This window comes from Pelophylax lessonae, assembly GCF_965119305.1.
Source record: "Pelophylax lessonae genome assembly, chromosome: 12".
In the NCBI taxonomy this organism is placed as follows: domain Eukaryota; kingdom Metazoa; phylum Chordata; class Amphibia; order Anura; family Ranidae; genus Pelophylax; species Pelophylax lessonae.
The window spans coordinates 97,220,089-97,238,713 of NC_138779.1; the positions used below are offsets into that span (position 1 = coordinate 97,220,089).

An 18,625-nucleotide genomic window follows, 5' to 3' on the forward strand; every position below is an offset into this window, starting at 1 on the left:
AATATATATTTGAAATCAACTCTTTGTTATTTTTTGGCAATAACATGGCGCTGCCGGTCACAGGTTGTATCATGCCCCTCCAGTCTGTGTTTTAGAATAAGAGGGAGGTGAAACCTCCATCAATCTTAATGTATGTTCCTGCCCTCATTGTGTTTACCTGGTTAACTGGTTAGTGGGACTCTATAGTCACATGGACTGCTCAGATGTGATAGGGAGGAAATGCTTAGCATAGAAACTCACTGAAAACAGAACATGTGCAGAGCTGCCAACACCACTCTGCAAAATCCCAAGCTGAATTGGGGACTTGGACAAAAGGGGGAGATAGCGAACAGCAGGATCAACCAGGTTTTTTTGCAGAATATAGGAAACGAATCTCAAAGTGACTGCGTGAGTATGAACAGCATGTAATACAGCATTTCTGGGTAGTTTTTTATGATGTGGGTTTAGTGACACTTTAATGTGTTATAACATGTGTGTATTAAACGCACCACAACCAGAACCAACTACTCCAGTGTGAATAAGCCCTAAGAACTGCTCAGCTCTCAGCCAAACCCGTCATAAGGGAGTCTTACCTTTCCAGATTTTTTTACCTCATATATTGCAGAATGCTGCAAACATTTGGCTCTAGTAGAAAAGCAAGGAATTCTGGAATCTGGCAGTGCTGACACCAATGAGATTTACGGAATAGGATGACTACTCTCACCCTAGTACTTTCAGAATGGATGGACCAGTAGCAATGTGGTAGCAGGCAATATAATCTGTCTGCTTGTATCTTTCCAGAGTTGCCCCACCGCTGAACTTTTGAATTCCTTGGGCAACTATCATTTTTCTAAAAGACAAAAGTTCTGCTGGGCTTTCTTCTAAGTCGGTATATCAAAATTGTCAACTCAGCAAGACAGATAGGCAACTAGTATTTGCAGAAATCTGAATAAACTCTTAAATGTCATGTTGTTATAAACCAGGGATGCATCTCAATATAACAAGCATTTATCCTAATAAACAGTTCTATTTAATAGTTTCTTAAAAGTCACATATAAAATTTTCCTTGAAACACGAGAGCAGGGCTGAGACTTTGATGAAAGGTAAAAGGCATGTACCTGGAGGGAAATGAACACAACTCGGGTGCATGACCTTAAAAAACAGAGTTATAGTGTTACAAAAAGCATGACCTCAGTGGTGGGATTCATATTAAATATGTCATTTATCGCAAAAAGATACATATGGGAAAAGCTTAACCAGGTGTAGACATCACCACTTTGTTTCAAATAAGTGCAAAAGTTTACTTAGATCACATGCAATACATTCCAAGGGTATTCACTAGAGCAGGATGATACCCCTTGTGACCTTGTCCTTCATACTTCTTAGCCAGTATTCCCTTATATTAACAACGGTCTGATCAGACATGCATTGCAAGAAACTAAATAAGGCATGCTGGTACTTTCAGCCATGTGCAAGGACTTATTCTATAAAGAAAAAAAAACAAAAACTAAAGGTCAGGGTTGGATTTTCATCACTTGAATGTGTAGGAACACAACCTTTGCTATCCAAATTAACACCCCTCTACTAGGACCACTTCTGCTACACAAACTACTGTTTATTGGGAATGATGAACTGTGATAGGAATAGGGAGCAATGGATACTGTATTAATACTGATGCTATACAGCAGTGATGGCGAACCTTGGCACCCCAGATGTTTTGGAACTACATTTCCCATGATACTCCACTACACTACAGAGAGCAAAAGCATCATGGGAAATGTAGTTCCAAAACATCTGGGGTGCCAAGGTTCGCCATCACTGCTATACAGCAACAAGCTTTGCCTTGGCTGCTTATCAGCACAGGTATAGTTTTATTATTAGTAAATCCAGCCCTGGGGAAAGGTATTCAAACACGGTCTAATAATCTAAAACTATTTTAGGAATGAAATGGACTATCATCAGATAAATTAATCATAAACTGTATAAAGTTAAAGTACCCCCAACCCTTTAAGAATAAGGACAATGCCCAGAATACCTCTTACAATTTTACCGATATCCACTACTCCACATTCCATCTGAATATTGGAGTAGTTAAGTGAACGTGGGCCATAAGTCCAGGGTATAGATGGAGGCAACTGCCCCCCCCCGCTTCGGCCTACCCCACTACTACTTCCACACTCTCTACCCCAAACACCCCCTACCTTTCTTCTATGCGGGTAATCAGATCAGGATTTCGTTTTGTTACTTTGTTACATAATGTTCATTTACCATATATGGGTCAACCATCAAACCACACATACAGTTATTTTCTGTTTGTAATTTGCCACGCCTGTGAGCCCGTGTATTTCCTGTCTTTAGATGTTATTCTTCCCTTTTTTTTTTTTTTTTCATTCTTTCTGTATATTCTGTAATAAAGTATTATGGAAAGAGAAAGTTAAAGGACAACACCAGGTAAAATTCAAATTTTAGTAGTGAATTGTGCATTATTTAAAGGGGTTGGGCAAAAATATGGAAACACTACATGATTTGGAAGTGTGAAAGTGACGTCATGTTTAATGTTGAAAGTGGAAGTGATGTAACATTCTTTTGCTTGCACTGTGTAATGAGACACCTAGCTAACAGGTGGGAAGCCTCACTTTTGTCATTCGGTGTGCTGCTAGTAATACGGAGTCATATCAGAGCTTACTGAGTTTCAAAGAGGGCAAATTGTTGGTGCCAGCTTAGCTGGTGCCTCTGTGACTGAAGTCGCCAATTTGTTTTCAGTGTCGCGAAGTTCGATATCAAAGGTTATGGCGGCATATACAGTTTCGGGAACACATCATCTGATAAACATAAGCACGGTCGACATGGTCAACTGACCCGAAAGACACAAAAGGACATTGAGCAGGATTGTGTCCCAGATTTTTGCATGAAGAGTGGTATCAGATTCCATTATCCACCATCCAAGACTTATATTTGTCAATTCCCTGGAAATTCAGGCCAATTTGGATGCCAAATGCAGTCCAACACCATATTAGGTAACAATTTAGTTCTTTTACCATTTTTGTTTACATAGTTTTGTCCAACCCCTGTACCCTACTCTTCAGTCTTGCTTGCAAATATAACTTCTCAACCCATCCTGAGGTAATATTGCCCACAGTCATAGTTAACTCTATGCGCACAGCTAATTTCATGCCCTGGAGGCCAGACACTTTTTGTTATCTATTTGGGAACCAATCCTCTTATTGCCCTGTGTAGTTTTTCAGGCTTCCTCAGTTGCGGACATCAGGGTGCAATGACGTGACACAGGTGCCCAAACCCTCCTCCAGCCTTACATGCATTGCTATGAAACGGCCAACGCAGTATGTCAAATATAGAATGATTCTAGATTTACTGTTTTTGGAGCTTTCAAACTAAATGTTTTTTTAACAGAGGGACTTCAGGATAGTGAGAAGTACAAAACTAGACCAGAGTTGGGTTTTAAGACAGCCTACCAGGATTCTCTTCACCACTTCCCTAGGCAAAGTGACAAATGAATCTTCAGAAACAGCAGCAGATGTGCCATGACTCAGGACCTGCAAAACACTGCTTCTAACAATGTACAAAGATATCTGGGAAGCGACATAAGCACTGTCCATTGTTCAAGGGTCACATTGCATGCAGGCCAGCAATCCTCAATCCAGCAGGGTCTGGATATGGTCCCCAAGGCAGCACTCAGAATTATCCACTCTAGATTACTGCTGAAGACCAGTGTTTCAGACATTTTAAACGAATGCCTCGTACACACGCAACGATTATCGGCCGACCGATCGGCTGTCTTTTGTCCAGTGTTGTTGTGTTGGTTGAAATGTGCTCTAGACTGCACACAAATTTTCTCGGCCAACAAAAACCAACTTCAGAAGTGATGTCATGTTCTGGTCTACTTTTCGTGTGTTTTTTCTTCTCTGAGCATGCCCAGTCTTGCTCATCTGAATTTTGTCTGCCGAAATCTGTACTGACCGACGGAAAATCGGCCGTTCTGTTGACGGCCAACAAAAATTTTATAGCATGCACACCAGATTTTGTTCGGCCGAAAAGTCGGAGTCGGTTGTCGGAAGCATCATACTAACAAGCCGAAAATCGGCCGATCGGACGTTGGCCGAAAATTCACGGCCGACAATCGTTGCGTGTGTACGAGGCATAAGAGAAAAAGTGTATCTATGGAAAATTGTGTTGATAGAAGAAAAAGAAAAAAAAAACATACAGGGCTTTCCTCAGCAAAGCTGAAGAAATAGCCTCCAACCTCCTAGGACACTAATAAAAAACTTACATAGGACAGTTGGAGGCAGATTTACACAGTGGGCTGGCTTAATGTTTTATTGTTTTGCCATTGTTCTCCCGAAGGCAGCAGTATAATACTATTGTCTATCATTTTTTACTTTTCCTGTGTCCATTAATAGGCCATAAATAAATAATCCTTTCCAGATTAACTATATACTTTGCAAGGGTTTTTGGCAAACTTTACAGGCTTTTCCCTGCCCCTTCTCAAACTGAATGCTATGTTAGGTGATCTGCCATCACTAAAACATCTGATCACTCTCAGTGTTTTTATAAGAAAAAAAGCAGCTTCTGCATTAATTTAATCTTTAGTCTTAGGGCCTCATTTCTGGTATCTCACCAATAAAGAAATTCTCATTGTCTAAAATGTATGTCTAAAATTCTATTTCAAGAACTTTGGGAAAGCAGCTAATCAAACAGTAAATGGGATTTTTGCAAGCATTATGTGCACTTAAGAGTACATTAAGAATACTTATATGAAGCCATGGTCGTAAGAAAGTTTTATCTTCATTTTTGGAGGTTTCAGAAAATAACTGGCTGTAGGCTGATATGCAGTTGTCATTTCTATAACACCAAAATGGCAATAATTTATTGAAACACATCAGAGTGAATCATAAATAATAAATAAACCCCCGGTAGCATCAATACATCCCCCAACAGCAACAATAAATCCTTGAGCAGCATCAATAAATCCCCCTGCAGCATTAATACATCCCCCTGGCAGAAAAACTAAATCTCCCAGCAGCAAAATTAAATCCCCCAGCAGCATTAATACATTTTCCAGCAGCAACAATAAATCTCCCAGTAGCAACAATAGACCACCAGTAGCAAAAATAATAAACCCCAAGTAGTAAAATAGATTCCTGCTGCAGCAACAACAGAAAGTTAATAAACACATGCACGATCTTCCAGTCAGTGAGGGTAAGGGTAGTAAAATGAAGCTATAGTATTTGCTGTAGTGAAGAATACAGAGGAGTCAGGAGTCAGGACCAAGGAGTAGCCATTGGCACACTCGTTTGCCCTTCTTTGTGCCAATTTATTGAGAGATGGAGACAGATCCACTCTTCAGAGTGTGAGAGGCGGAGGGCCTTTCAATCACTGGGGACTGAATGAGTTTGGCTGGAAGCTGGAACTATAAAAACGTTGGGAAATTTTCCATGGCCTTACTGAAGAAAAATAGTCCCAACATTTCACTGGAGTTAAATGCAATAAAAAAAATGGAAACTGTGGTTTGGGGCCTAAATAATCTTTAGGGGTGCTTTATCATACCCAATCACCCCCTCACAAGGGTGTATCTATAGTAAATAGAGACCATGGCAAGAGTTGAACTTTTCCAAACATCTGACACCCGAATTCTGGCAAACCCAGACACACACATGCACACTTGAGCTGCTGGACCTGTAAGGATGCTGCAGAAAAGGGAATGTACAGCACAGTGTACAGAATGAAGTGGTGTGGAATATATTGTATGTAGCGCACCCCTATAGGAGCTGCTGGTGAATGCAGTCCTATTTCCCTATTTAGAACACACGCAGCCAGGCATTTTTCTCACTCTTCCACTACCTCCAAAAAACAGTCTAGGGGTTCCTTTTTTTTAAGGTTTTATTTGGAACAATGAACTGTGATAGGGAGAGGGAGCATTGATAGCCCCCATAGAACTAAATAACTTGAGGACTCTTCAACTGTCTTACTTACATAGCCACAGAATCATCAGTTGCCTCCTGCTTATATCCACCAGTATCCTAGTGGGGGAGATGTAAATTCGGACCACCATAGGACAGCTGGACTCTTCCCCATCAACTTCCTCCTGGCTCTCTCCAGTGAGCTTCTCCACAACCAACTTGATCTCTGGTCTCAAGCTTGCAAATAGCCCCCCAGCTAAGCCTAGCCCCAGTGTCTTCTTAATGGCTCCTTCTAAAAAACCACCCCAAGGGCAGAGCCCTGGCACAAGGGTCTTCTCCAGCAGGACTAGACCCAGGAACTCTGCTCTTGTATGTCTTGGGTTAAAGGAATAAGCAAAAATACTTACCTTATTCTTCACTCCAGCAGGGTCCCTCATGCACTGCAACCATTCCCCCATAGCTGCTCATGTAAGCTGAAACCAACTGTGGTCACACTCCAGCCTCCTCAATGTACAATACGGGGTTAATGTTGCTGAGGAACCAGCCACAAACCAGGACAGAGAGGAGAGCACCAGAGCAGGCTGGAGCGGGGAATCAGGTAAGCAACACAGCCTGCACTGTACCCCCCTTTACATGACAAGTATTTAACCCTTGCAGTATAGGGGGGGGGGGACACTGCAAGGGGAATTTTAAATATTACTAGAGTTGGGCTTTAAATAGTTTATTTTATTACTGTCTGTATCTCAGCTTGAAGGTTACGCTAAAAGTGATATTAGTGTTTAAAAAACAATAAAACCTCCAAACCTCTAGGCAAATGAAATGGTGTCAAGTTAAAACATGCTCCTGTCCCTTTAAAGAATGAGATATAGCACAGTGCTTTTGCCATGTCAATTGTCCCTTTCTATGTTGTACAATACCTGGCTGATCCTACCTGTTCCTGTCTTCCCCTCTGTAAACGGGCCATGTTTATCATGGCTGCTGATCTCTGATAGCGAGGTCAGTTTACGTGCCTCCTTCATCCATCTCTTTAGCATCTCTGCACCCCCCCCCCCCTCTCCCTGTCAGTTCTGTAGTCTGTATAAGAGCCGATCTCCTCCATGTCCCCCTCCTCTCCTCTCATGCCTGAGTAATTATATTCCCTAGGTAAAGAAATCAGGTGCGCTGCCCTAGTGCATATGTGCAACATACAAAATGATGTAAACAAATAAACCAAAAATGCAATAATAATACAAAAAAATGAAAACGTATGCAAATCGTGTAAAACAAAAAATGTCCAGAAGGTGACTAGTGATACACCAATGTGCAATAAACGTCCATATTATAAGTCCATAAATAAAGTGCAAAAAATGGTGACAAAAACTTCCAGCTTGCGGAAAGGTGAACTGTGATTGGAAGGTGCAAAGTCCCACCACCAGCTTGGCCTCTTACCAGAAGTTAAACGTTAAGGGCATATATGAATATGACCGCTCCAAAGGTCATGCAGCCAGGTAGAAAAGTTCCCAGAAATACAGAAGGCACTCTGACACACTCGTGCTCCCTAGACTCTTACCGGACAAAAGCCAAACAAGAAGCCTGGTTCTATGGTGATGAGTGGTCCTGCCAGGGGTTACTGGACTCTAGGATGGCTGATGTAGTTGCTTGTGTCCAAGAGGAACAGACCCAGTCAGAAAGCCTGACGAAAGAAGATCCTGCCAAAGGTGGCTAGACTCTGATTGGCTGCTGTAACTCCTTAGTCTGGTCGACCTCAATAATAGGGGACACAAGAGAGGGGACCGCAATGGTGCATTACCAACAGTAGATTTTTATTAAAACAAATGGTTGCACTTACAGTTGTGAAGACAATAATAGCGAGTTCCCTCACGGAGGAGCTGTATGGCGGGGTCCGCCTGCAGTGCGGACCGCTGCCTGGTCTAGATGTGATGACGCGGCGCCTCCTCTCTGACGCGTCAGAGAGGAGGCGCCGCGTCATCACATCTAGACCAGGCAGCGGTCCGCACTGCAGGCGGACCCCGCCATACAGCTCCTCCGTGAGGGAACTCGCTATTATTGTCTTCACAACTGTAAGTGCAACCATTTGTTTTAATAAAAATCTACTGTTGGTAATGCACCATTGCGGTCCCCTCTCTTGTGTCCCCTATTATTGAGGTCGACCAGACTAAGGAGTTACAGCAGCCAATCAGAGTCTAGCCACCTTTGGCAGGATCTTCTTTCGTCAGGCTTTCTGACTGGGTCTGTTCCTCTTGGACACAAGCAACTACATCAGCCATCCTAGAGTCCAGTAACCCCTGGCAGGACCACTCATCACCATAGAACCAGGCTTCTTGTTTGGCTTTTGTCCGGTAAGAGTCTAGGGAGCACGAGTGTGTCAGAGTGCCTTCTGTATTTCTGGGAACTTTTCTACCTGGCTGCATGACCTTTGGAGCGGTCATATTCATATATGCCCTTAACGTTTAACTTCTGGTAAGAGGCCAAGCTGGTGGTGGGACTTTGCACCTTCCAATCACAGTTCACCTTTCCCCAAGCTGGAAGTTTTTGTCACCATTTTTTGCACTTTATTTATGGACTTATAATATGGACGTTTATTGCACATTGGTGTATCACTAGTCACCTTCTGGACATTTTTTGTTTTACACGATTTGCATACGTTTTCATTTTTTTGTATTATTATTGCATTTTTGGTTTATTTGTTTACATCATTTTGTATGTTGCACATATGCACTAGGGCAGCGCACCTGATTTCTTTACCTATTCTATAACATACACTCTAAGGTAGCAGCACACCCTATATTGAATCAGCGCACTTTCCTACCCACCAAATTATATTCCCTGCAGCTGATCCAGTGATTGTAAAGTAAAGAAACATGTATTAATTACTTTGATCCTCTCAGTTTTAGGTCTTTATTCAATACAGTGGGTGTGTTTTCCTAAAATATAATGCTAAATACCTTCTTTGCAGTGCCCTGCTGTGCAGTCACGTGAGCTCCTTCTGCTAGCTTGCATTCATCTGAGGGAAATCTCAGCCCCTCCTATTGTACTCACTCATGAAGGGAAGCTGTGGGAGGTCACATGACTGCACAGTAAGGATCTGCAAAGAAGGTATTTAGCATTATAATTTTAGGAAAATACACACACTGTACTGAACAGGGACCTAAAACAGAAAAAAATCTAAGTAATTAATACATGTGACTTTACAACCACTTTAAAGTTGATCTTCACCCAAAAGAGGAAGTTCTGCTTATTTACATCCCCCCCTCCTTTGCCACATTTTTTTTTGGGGGGGGGGGGGTGGGTACCTGGTTTTGATAGGTACCCACTCCCACTTCCGGTCAGATCGCTAAGGCGATCAGAGAAGAAGTTCGCCCTCCCCCTTTTTACCCCTCAGCCTTCTGGGACACATCACTGGTCCTGGAAGACTGCGGGAACATTCACAAAGCGCAGCGTGGGTCGCACATGTGCAGTGAGAAGCCAGCTGCCGTTTCCCTTAGTCAAGATGCCGGCACCTGGACCCTATGCTGATTGAAGAATCAGCTTGAGTAAAGACAATACTGGATCCTTGGGTAGGTAAGTGTCCTTATAATAAAAGTCAGCAGCTACAGCATTAGTTGGGGGGAGACTGTAGCTCCTCTTTAACACAAAATCATTAAAATTAAAAATCCTGTGCACTTGCAAAACAAAGATTACAAGATCAAAGTTACAATTAGGTTATCAAAAATATAACATTTTACAATATCACTGGTTGAGAGTTGCATACATCATATCAACAAATGCATAAGGGGGTATGAGGCATCAAAAGGGTTCAGAGACAAAGAATCCAGGATTTCTTTTAGGTCAGAGTTGCTCCTGAAGCCTGATTAATAATCTAATGAGTGCTGATCTCCCAGAGAAGTAAACAGATTTCAGAGTTTGAAAAAAAGAAAATGTCACCTTTCTCACCTCGTTTTGTTCGTATGTGTGGTATGCACACGCTGGTATGCAAAGCATGTTAAACCACATAGGCAAGTTCTGCATGGATCTGATAGGTAGACAGCTTTTCATGTATAGCTGTAACTGTAGACTGCAGCACCTCAGGGGGTTCAAGCTGCTTAAAGCTGGCCATATACTGAGCGAATTTTGCTTGGTTCCTTATGAACTGAATTGCTTCAGGAGTGGCCTTGTCAGCTTGCTCCTGCCTGACACCCTTCAACTGAAAAGTCGAAGGAGCCAGGTGGACAATTGTCAGACTAACAGCAGCTCCATCAGGTAAAACATTCACTTCCTAAAATATCTACTGCAGGGCAGGCTCCTTCAAGTAGGCATGTTTTGTACCATTTAGTACCTTCCACAAACCTAAAGCAGGTCTTCACCTTCCCAGCCCCCTTCATTTAAACCCTGCTTACCTTCTTGCAAGTTCCCCACACCTTAAATCCTCACCCATCCAGTAGATGCAGCATTGTCCTGCTGGGATCCCCCTCTCAGTAGCCGCTGTTTGGGTCCTATGTCACCATCTTTGTGTGTAATATCATTGGGAGGCTTTCAGCTGTTCTGGGTGCAGCTGATGATGCGTCACTAGGCCTTCCACCTCCTCTTTTGTCAATGAAGGACTATGCCTCCTGGGTTTTCTGACATGCACATCCTAGGAGGTACAGTGAGCATAGGGCATGCCATTCGCCTAGACGAGTAACGTGCGTGGGGGCGGGGCCAGACACTTTACAAAAAAAAGGTATGAAATAGCATAGCGGCGTGGAGAACAGATGGAAAGGAGGGAACATCAAAATGGGGTGAAGATCCACTTTAAGATCATTTCTTTGTTTCTTAAGATATTCTTTGAATATTTTCCTGGCAATTTAGATATGGGTGAAACTTAAGTAACGTTCTGCTTCCATTTTGTTTTCAAGCAGCTTTCCCAACCTTACATGTTACAAAGTCTCATCTTAGCCTCTGACAAACAGACAAACAAACACTGGAATTTTTTATTGTCTTGTCAGAACAAAGGGGACATAATTGCCTGCAGGACTTTCACTGTCCTCGCTCTTGTGTATCATTTAGATAATCTACTTGTTATGATGCCCCCTGACAGGTGACACAGGCTCACCTGATGTGCAGAGTCTAAAACCTGGTACACATGGGCTGAACGTCCAGCTTCTGTCAAAGGGGCATGCCTAAAAAAAACATCTGCCGATCACCACTTGGTGCATTCTGTAGGGGGGGGGGGGGGGAGTCCCTTCCCGTCCCTCTGTCAGAACACAATAGCTGGGTTAAACAAAATAAAAAAACTGATAGTGTATAGCTAGCAAAAGTGATAGTCCTGAGACCCTAAGGGTTCCGGCCTACTTCGCTGTATACTGTCATCACATTGTGATCTACAAGGGTAGCTGGCAGTACCACTTCAAAAGCTGAAGCTTTAATGCCCTTTTGGTCATACCCAGCATTGTTTCAGGTAACTTCTGGCAGGGATTCTACAAGTATCATTAAAAGTCCTGACAGGGATTCTGTGAGTAGGAGTTCTGTAAGTCCCAGCAAGGATTCTGTGAGTAGGAGTTCTGGAAATCTTGGCAGGGATTCTGAAAGTACTGTAACAGAGCCTTGGCCAGGGAAGAGTTCACATTTACAGTAGTTTACACTAAAAGCTTTAACATAAAAATTACCCACCCAAGCCTTGATATCTTTAACACTTTGTTATGACAGTGTAGTTAATTGGTTCAAAAAGGACAATCTGCTTAAATGTGGTTGAACACTCAATATAAAAGAAAAATAAGGAAAAAATTATTATAACTGCTGAGGCTGCAGTCCCCCTAAGGGGATGGAATCGCACAACTTTCCAAGTGCATATATAGAGAAAACCTGCCTCAATGCGGGATAAAAGTGATTGCTCTTGATGCAATGAGGATACGTTTTCTGGGTCCTCTAATCCAGCTCCGGGTTTCTTAAGCGATGACAGTTGCCCACCTTACTCCTAGCGCTCTAGCCAGACCTGGAACTTACCAAAAAAGTGAGCCGTGTATAGGAGCCGTAAGAGTTTCCACTAATGAATAGATTGTGTTAGGTTTGGTGGCTTCTCGGGTGGCACAGGTATATGCAGGCAGTACATACACATGATAAAAAATAATTAAAACCTGTGCTTGAAACAAGTATACTGTGATAAGTAGCCACTAACTTATGCCAAAATACCAAGGAGATACCAAGGAAAAAATTGGGACTTTGAGTGAGGACAACTGGACTATATAATAAATAAGTAAGTAATTTAATTTGATAAAAAGAGTCACATATACAACCAATGAGAATACATACAGAAAAATGGCATACAGAGGATTATAAAATTCACGTTAAATAAGAATAAATACATTTCATATGGATCAACCTAGGATCTCTAAAAAATATAGCAGATTTAATTATTTGATTCCCTTTATGTATTTATGATAGAAACTTTTAAATACATAAAGGGAATAAACTCGGTAAAGGAGGAGAACATATTTAAAAGAAGAAAAACTACCACAAGAGGACACAGTTTTAAATTAGAGGGGCAAAGGTTTAAAAGTAATATGAGGAAGTATTACTTTACTGAGAGAGTAGTGGATGCATGGAATAACCTTCCTGCAGAAGTGGTAGCTGCAAATACAGTGAAGGAGTTTAAGCATGCATGGGATAGGCATAAGGCTATCCTTCATATAAGATAGTGCCAGGGACTATTCATAGGATTCAGATATATTGGGCAGACTAGATGGGCCAAATGGTTCTTATCTGCCGACACATTCTATGTTTCTAATATGACATCATGCTCTCTGTAGGCTCACAGTTTCTAATATATCAGACTTGAATTACATAAGAGTGATTGTAGGCTTGACGCGTTTCTTGGACCTTTGTCCATTCATCAGGAGCTTAGATATAGGTTGTATATCTGAAACTGGTAATCTAGATTATAACAAAATATAATTAGGAGGGGTTTAATTGTAATATATTAAAAAACAAAATTTGTAGAAAAAATTGGTAGAAAAAAAAAAAAAACTACCTTGAGTAGTATAGTTTGTTTAGAAAAACACTATCCAATCCCGGAGAGGAAGCCGCTAACTTAATTTGCTGGTTGCAAACACAATATAAAATTAAAACAGAGAAGTGAAGCGCTACCAAGTAAAATTACACAAAGGTGAGTATAAAGTCCATTCCTTATCCATATGCCATAATTGATGAGATCAAAGTATGACCAAGAGAGAGATCCACCACCTCCTACAGTGACACACACAGCCTCTTACCAGATGGAATTGACCTCTATTACAGGTAGTAAAAACACGCAGACAAACATAGAACTCCAGTTCTCCTTTACTTCTTCTCCAGCTTCACACCACCTCAAGTAGGTATTCATGTTAAAGAAAAGGGACCAGAAATAGTGCCCTCTGTAATTCTTCAATAATTTATTATTCCCATCTAAAAGCCTTGGGAACTTCAGCAGCCACAAGAACACAGAAACACAGAAAGTGCTGCAGCTGGAAACCAACCAACTCCATCGAGTCTATTAGATGGGAAATACATTTTTTTGAGGAGCGACAGAGAGCACTATTTCTGGTCCCATTTTTTTACATGAATACCTACCTGAGGTGGTGTGAAGCTGGAGAAGAGACAAAGGAGAACAGGAGCTCCATTTCCCATGGCCACAGATGCCTAAATAGCCCATGGTAGGGCAACAGGCGCATTGAGACCTTGATTCATATTGAGGTCAAATAAGAAAGATGAGGAACAGCCTGACACCAGACTGAGAACATTCAGCAGAGAAAGTACTGCGAGGAAATCTCTGGACTAAAGATATACCTTTTGGAAGAGGTTTTGTGGTCATTCCTGCTTTGAGGGGTATATACATATATGCATATATATCTAAGTGCTTGCTATTTACTACCTAGCTCACCTTAACCACTTTATAGCTAGTAAAGGTTAGTGTAAATGTTGCTATGTTTTTCAAAGTGACTCCATACAGGTTCCATGGGGAGTAGCTTGGGGCACAAAACCAAAGTCTAGCTACAAAGGGGCAGGCACAGTGCAGGTAGCCTGTGTGCTTTGTGTCAATTTAAATGGCAGATTCTTAGGTTAGTCTGTACTACACCCAGTATCATACACCTCACACTGTGCATTCACATTGCAGAAATACTTCCCCTGTAACATGGAACAAGCTTTTCTGAGAAAAAACAGGGCTCCAAAATGCAGGATTAATCATAAAATGAGGCTTGAAAGATGTCAGAAACCTCACAAGGTGATGAAGTGGTGAAATACCTTCTGGAAAAGGTCTAGGGTTGGAACAAGTCATTTGTAAGACACAACAGAGCTGTTCATAGCAACTATTTCTCTAGGACAAAATGTTAGATCTAATAAATCATGGGGGAAAGCTTGAGACAGAGCCATTGCTTGAAAGCATGGAAAACTGCAGAGAACAGTTTGGGCATCAAGGTGGGTTAACACCAATCACCAGTAAACCATGAAAAATGAATGCCTAGGCAATGTATGAAATGGCAGATTTTACACATTGCCTGATATATATAATAAAAGTATTCAGGTACATACGGTAAAAGCAATTTCAAAACATGACTAACATACCTGGGTATTATCTACAATGATTATACTGTATGTATGTGAATATGTATATACTGTATATATATATTTTTATTACAGGAAAATATGTAAAATGCACTATTTGATACATTGCCTAGGCATTCTATAGAATGCCTGGTATCACACCTTGCCTGTAACATATGTTACATCTCAAGGTTTAATTCTCAGTTTTCATTGGAGTGTACCCTTAAAGCCCAACTCCAGGCAAAATAGAAAATGACCATCCTTGAAGAAGACCTGTGATATTCCCTCCTGCAGTCACATTATCATGTAGACTGCTGACATCTCAATAAAATTCTGTGAAAAAAAGTAAACAGTGTGATACGGCAGGATCAGCGCATCAGCTCTGTGTCTCACAGTACATGCATTCATGTGTACAGCATGGGTCACCGGCAGTGGTGGCTGGTGCATTGGGGCACCATCCCATCCATGTGTCCAGCCCTCTAATCTACATGCAGGGCGCCAGACGCATTAATTCCCATGGGGTTTTTTTTTTTTTTTTTTAAGCACGTGATTAGAGCCAGAGGCACTAATAGGCTTCAAAAAAGGGTGGGCTGGGGGCGCAGAGCCCACCCAGTTGTGTGACAAAAGCGAATTAATATATGCTATTGCCACACTGATTCTCCTCCTGGCCAATCAGGAAACGGGTCCGTTTTTTTTTTAATTTATTTTTTTGCATGCTAGTCTCATCCAAAATAAAGAGTTTACTGAAGTTACAAAAATTTTCATAAGACAGAATAAAAATTTGGAAATTATGTCATGTATTTGTATTTCATGTTTGAATGACAACTGTACTGATTAACCCCCTTAGCGGTATCCCCGAGCGTGACTCGGGGTGGATTTTCCATGCTATTATCGGTATCCCTGAGTCGCGCTCGGGGTGGATGTGCAGAGCGAGCAGCGGTGTCTCTTACCTTCTCCTGGTGATCCAGCGATGATCTCCCATTGCTGTGATCGCCAGCCGAGATCCCCGCCGCTCGTCCGTCGGTATGATGACTTCCTGGTTCCATTCCCTGCAGCAGCAATGCTGCATGGGAGTGGAACTAGGGAGGGAAATCCAAACGTTGCACAAAACACAAACACATAACATTTATATTATATATATATATATATATATACACACACATATATATATATATTCACACATATATATATATATATATATATATATATATATATATATATATATATATATTTATACATATATATATATACACACACAAATATATATATATACATATATATATATATATATATATATATATATAATATATAACGCATGAATTATAATCTAATCAATAATATAATTTTATTATATTATATATATATATATATATATATATATATATATATATATATATATATATATATATATATATATATATATATATATATATATATATAAAATTATATTATTGATTAGATTATAATTCATGCGTTTGTGTTTCAAATTTATCACATCTGGGATGTCTACTAGAGTCTTGTTTTGGTCAGGTTTAAGTCAGTAATTACTAAGAATTGTAGGCCTATAATACATAACGCCAAATTTCCATGCAAAAAATTGTACTGCTTTTGGTACAGAATTCCTGACATAATCATACCGCCAGGGAGGTTAAACAAAAATCGTACGATCTGGTATCGTACAAAAAAAATTTTCATGCTTGTCCCATCAGATAACTTTGCAGGAATTATCATGCAAGGCTATGGAAAGCTGTGTACTGACAATCAGATTATCGTACGATTTTCTGATCGTGTATACGGCCTTAAAGTAGTTCTGAAGGCAGAAGGTTTTTTTTTTTTTTTTATCCTAATGCATTCTTTGCATTACCATAAAAAACTTTCAGTGTACAGCAGCCCCCCTCAGCCCCCCTAATACCTAAACAATAAAATAAAAAATCACTGCGCTTGATCAGTAGTATTTTCAACGTATGGTTTTTCAGCAGCCAGCACAAAAAGTTATTGAACCCCAACTAGGAAAAAATTGTAAACAAGATGTGCAGCGCTTAATATAATAAATTAGTCATGTACTGAGTCAGTAAGACAAAAATGATAGGGATCAAGTGGACATCAAAAGTAATGAACACCATTAAGTCAATATAATGATAAATATGATGATCCTAAAAGTCCATAGGAAAAAAGCCCTCAGGAGCAATCCCATTAACCATGTGCTGATATGACGGCGAAACCTCCACCAAACACCAATGAGTGTGGACTCTTACCAGACTTTGTAGATCCCCATTACAGAGATCCACATTCGCTCCAATAGTGATTATCACAAACACAGTTGGCAGATGGATGGGTAATAGATCCTGATGTCCAAACCATGTATACTCCAGGAATAATAGCTGGAATGATTATAGTGCACCCTCATAGGCAATAGCATCAAATCAGATGTAACATGGGGTAAGCAAAAAAATAGAACAAAAAAAGAGAGAACTCCTCATGGTGAAGTAAGTAGCAAACTTTGAATTTAATAGCTTAAAAAAAATTTGCACTCACATTTTACACAGACAAGGTGCGCTTTAAAACGAATCCTGCAGAGGTGTTCCCATAGAAGAAGTGTGGAAGTAAGCAGCCGGTAAGCTTCAGACAGAGCAGAGAGACTCTGGGAGATGTATGGATTGCATAAATGCCTACCTGAGTCCCATCTCGGTCCAGCGATGTTGCACGAGAGTCACGGGTTTCTGGGACTCTCCCTCCTGATTGGCTGAAACACACAGTGGGTGCCGTTGGCTGCCGCTGTTGTCAATCAAAGTCATTGAGCCAATAAGGAGAGAGAGGGGGTGCGGCCCAGCTGGGGCTTTGTGTCTGAATAGACACACAGAGCAGTGGCTTGGGTGCCCCTATAGCATGCTGCATGCTCTGGGGGCACTGCACTGGAGGGAGGGGCCCGGGGCGCCGGCAAGGAACCCGAGAAAAGGAGGATCTGCGCTGCTCTGTGCAAAACCACTGCAAGGTAAGTATAACATATCTGGTATTTTAAAGTAAAAAAAAGAGACTTTAATATCACTTTAAGCCTAAGAACTTTGATTTTAAAGCGGTTGTAAACCCTTGTAAAAAAAAAAAAACCTGCAAGACAAAGGCATAATGGGCTAGTATGCATCGCATACTAGCCCATTATGTGTAACTTACCTTAGAACGAAGCCCCGACACGGACCCCCGGACATCGCTGCGGACGCTGCCATGATCCCTCGCGGTCTCTACCGGGTTCGGCGGTTCCGGCGCGGTGATTGGCCGGAAGAAACGGCTCCGGCGCGATGATTGGCCGGAGCCGCGATGACGTCACTCCCGCGCATGCGCGCGGGAGTGATTTTCTGGCAAGCTCCCGGCAAGTTAATTGAAGGTCCCCCCGGACCTTCAGAGCGCATGCACCGCTCGCGAGAGTGGCTGCATGAACTGTAAATATCTCCTAAACCATGCCGGTTTAGGAGATATTATTTGTACCTACAGGTAAGCCTTATTATAGGCTTACCTGTAGGTAAAAGTGTAAAAAAGCGGGATACTACCGGTTTAACTCTGCATTGAGTGAACCGTATTACATTAGTATAGTTGCAGTATTTACAGGATAGTCTAAGTAGTTCAGTCCTGCACTGTCAGTTGATATCAGAACATATATGAAGGCTTTCCTAACAATGGCTGGTTGGAACAGGTGTATGAGTATTAATATTATTACAGGTATTTATATAGCATGGACAATTTATGCAGTATTTTACATATTGTACATTCACATCAGTCACTGCCCTCAAGGAGCTTACAATGTAAGCTCCCTATCTGACATGCATACATAGGCACACACTAGAGACAATTTACCTACCAGTATGTCTCTGGAGTGTGAAGAAACTCAGGGAGAACATGCACACTTCATTTTTAGATATTTTAGCACAACTGCAGCTTTTTCTGGAGGATAGGTGCTTTAAACTACTACCACCTGCTCCAAACAGAATAGTCTGTTGGAAAGAAAACATGAACTCATAAAATCACAAACTATACTTTTTTTTAAAGGAAAAGTATGTTTTAATCAGTTATATTTTTGAAGGTTTACAAGTTTATAAGCTGACGTTTCAAATAATTATGTTAATGACTAATAGTAAATGTTTATGATTGCAAAGTATTCTGTGCTTTCTATTAAAAAGCTCCTTCACGCTTCTTGGCAGCCT

At 41.1% G+C, this 18,625-nt stretch overlaps 1 protein-coding gene across 2 annotated transcripts in view; it reads right to left on the reverse strand.

The window, feature by feature from the left end:
• The window catches only part of NTF4 (neurotrophin 4), a 215,498-nt gene that overhangs the window by 69,499 nt on the left and 127,374 nt on the right, over nucleotides 1-18,625 (reverse strand). The window lies entirely within an intron of this gene.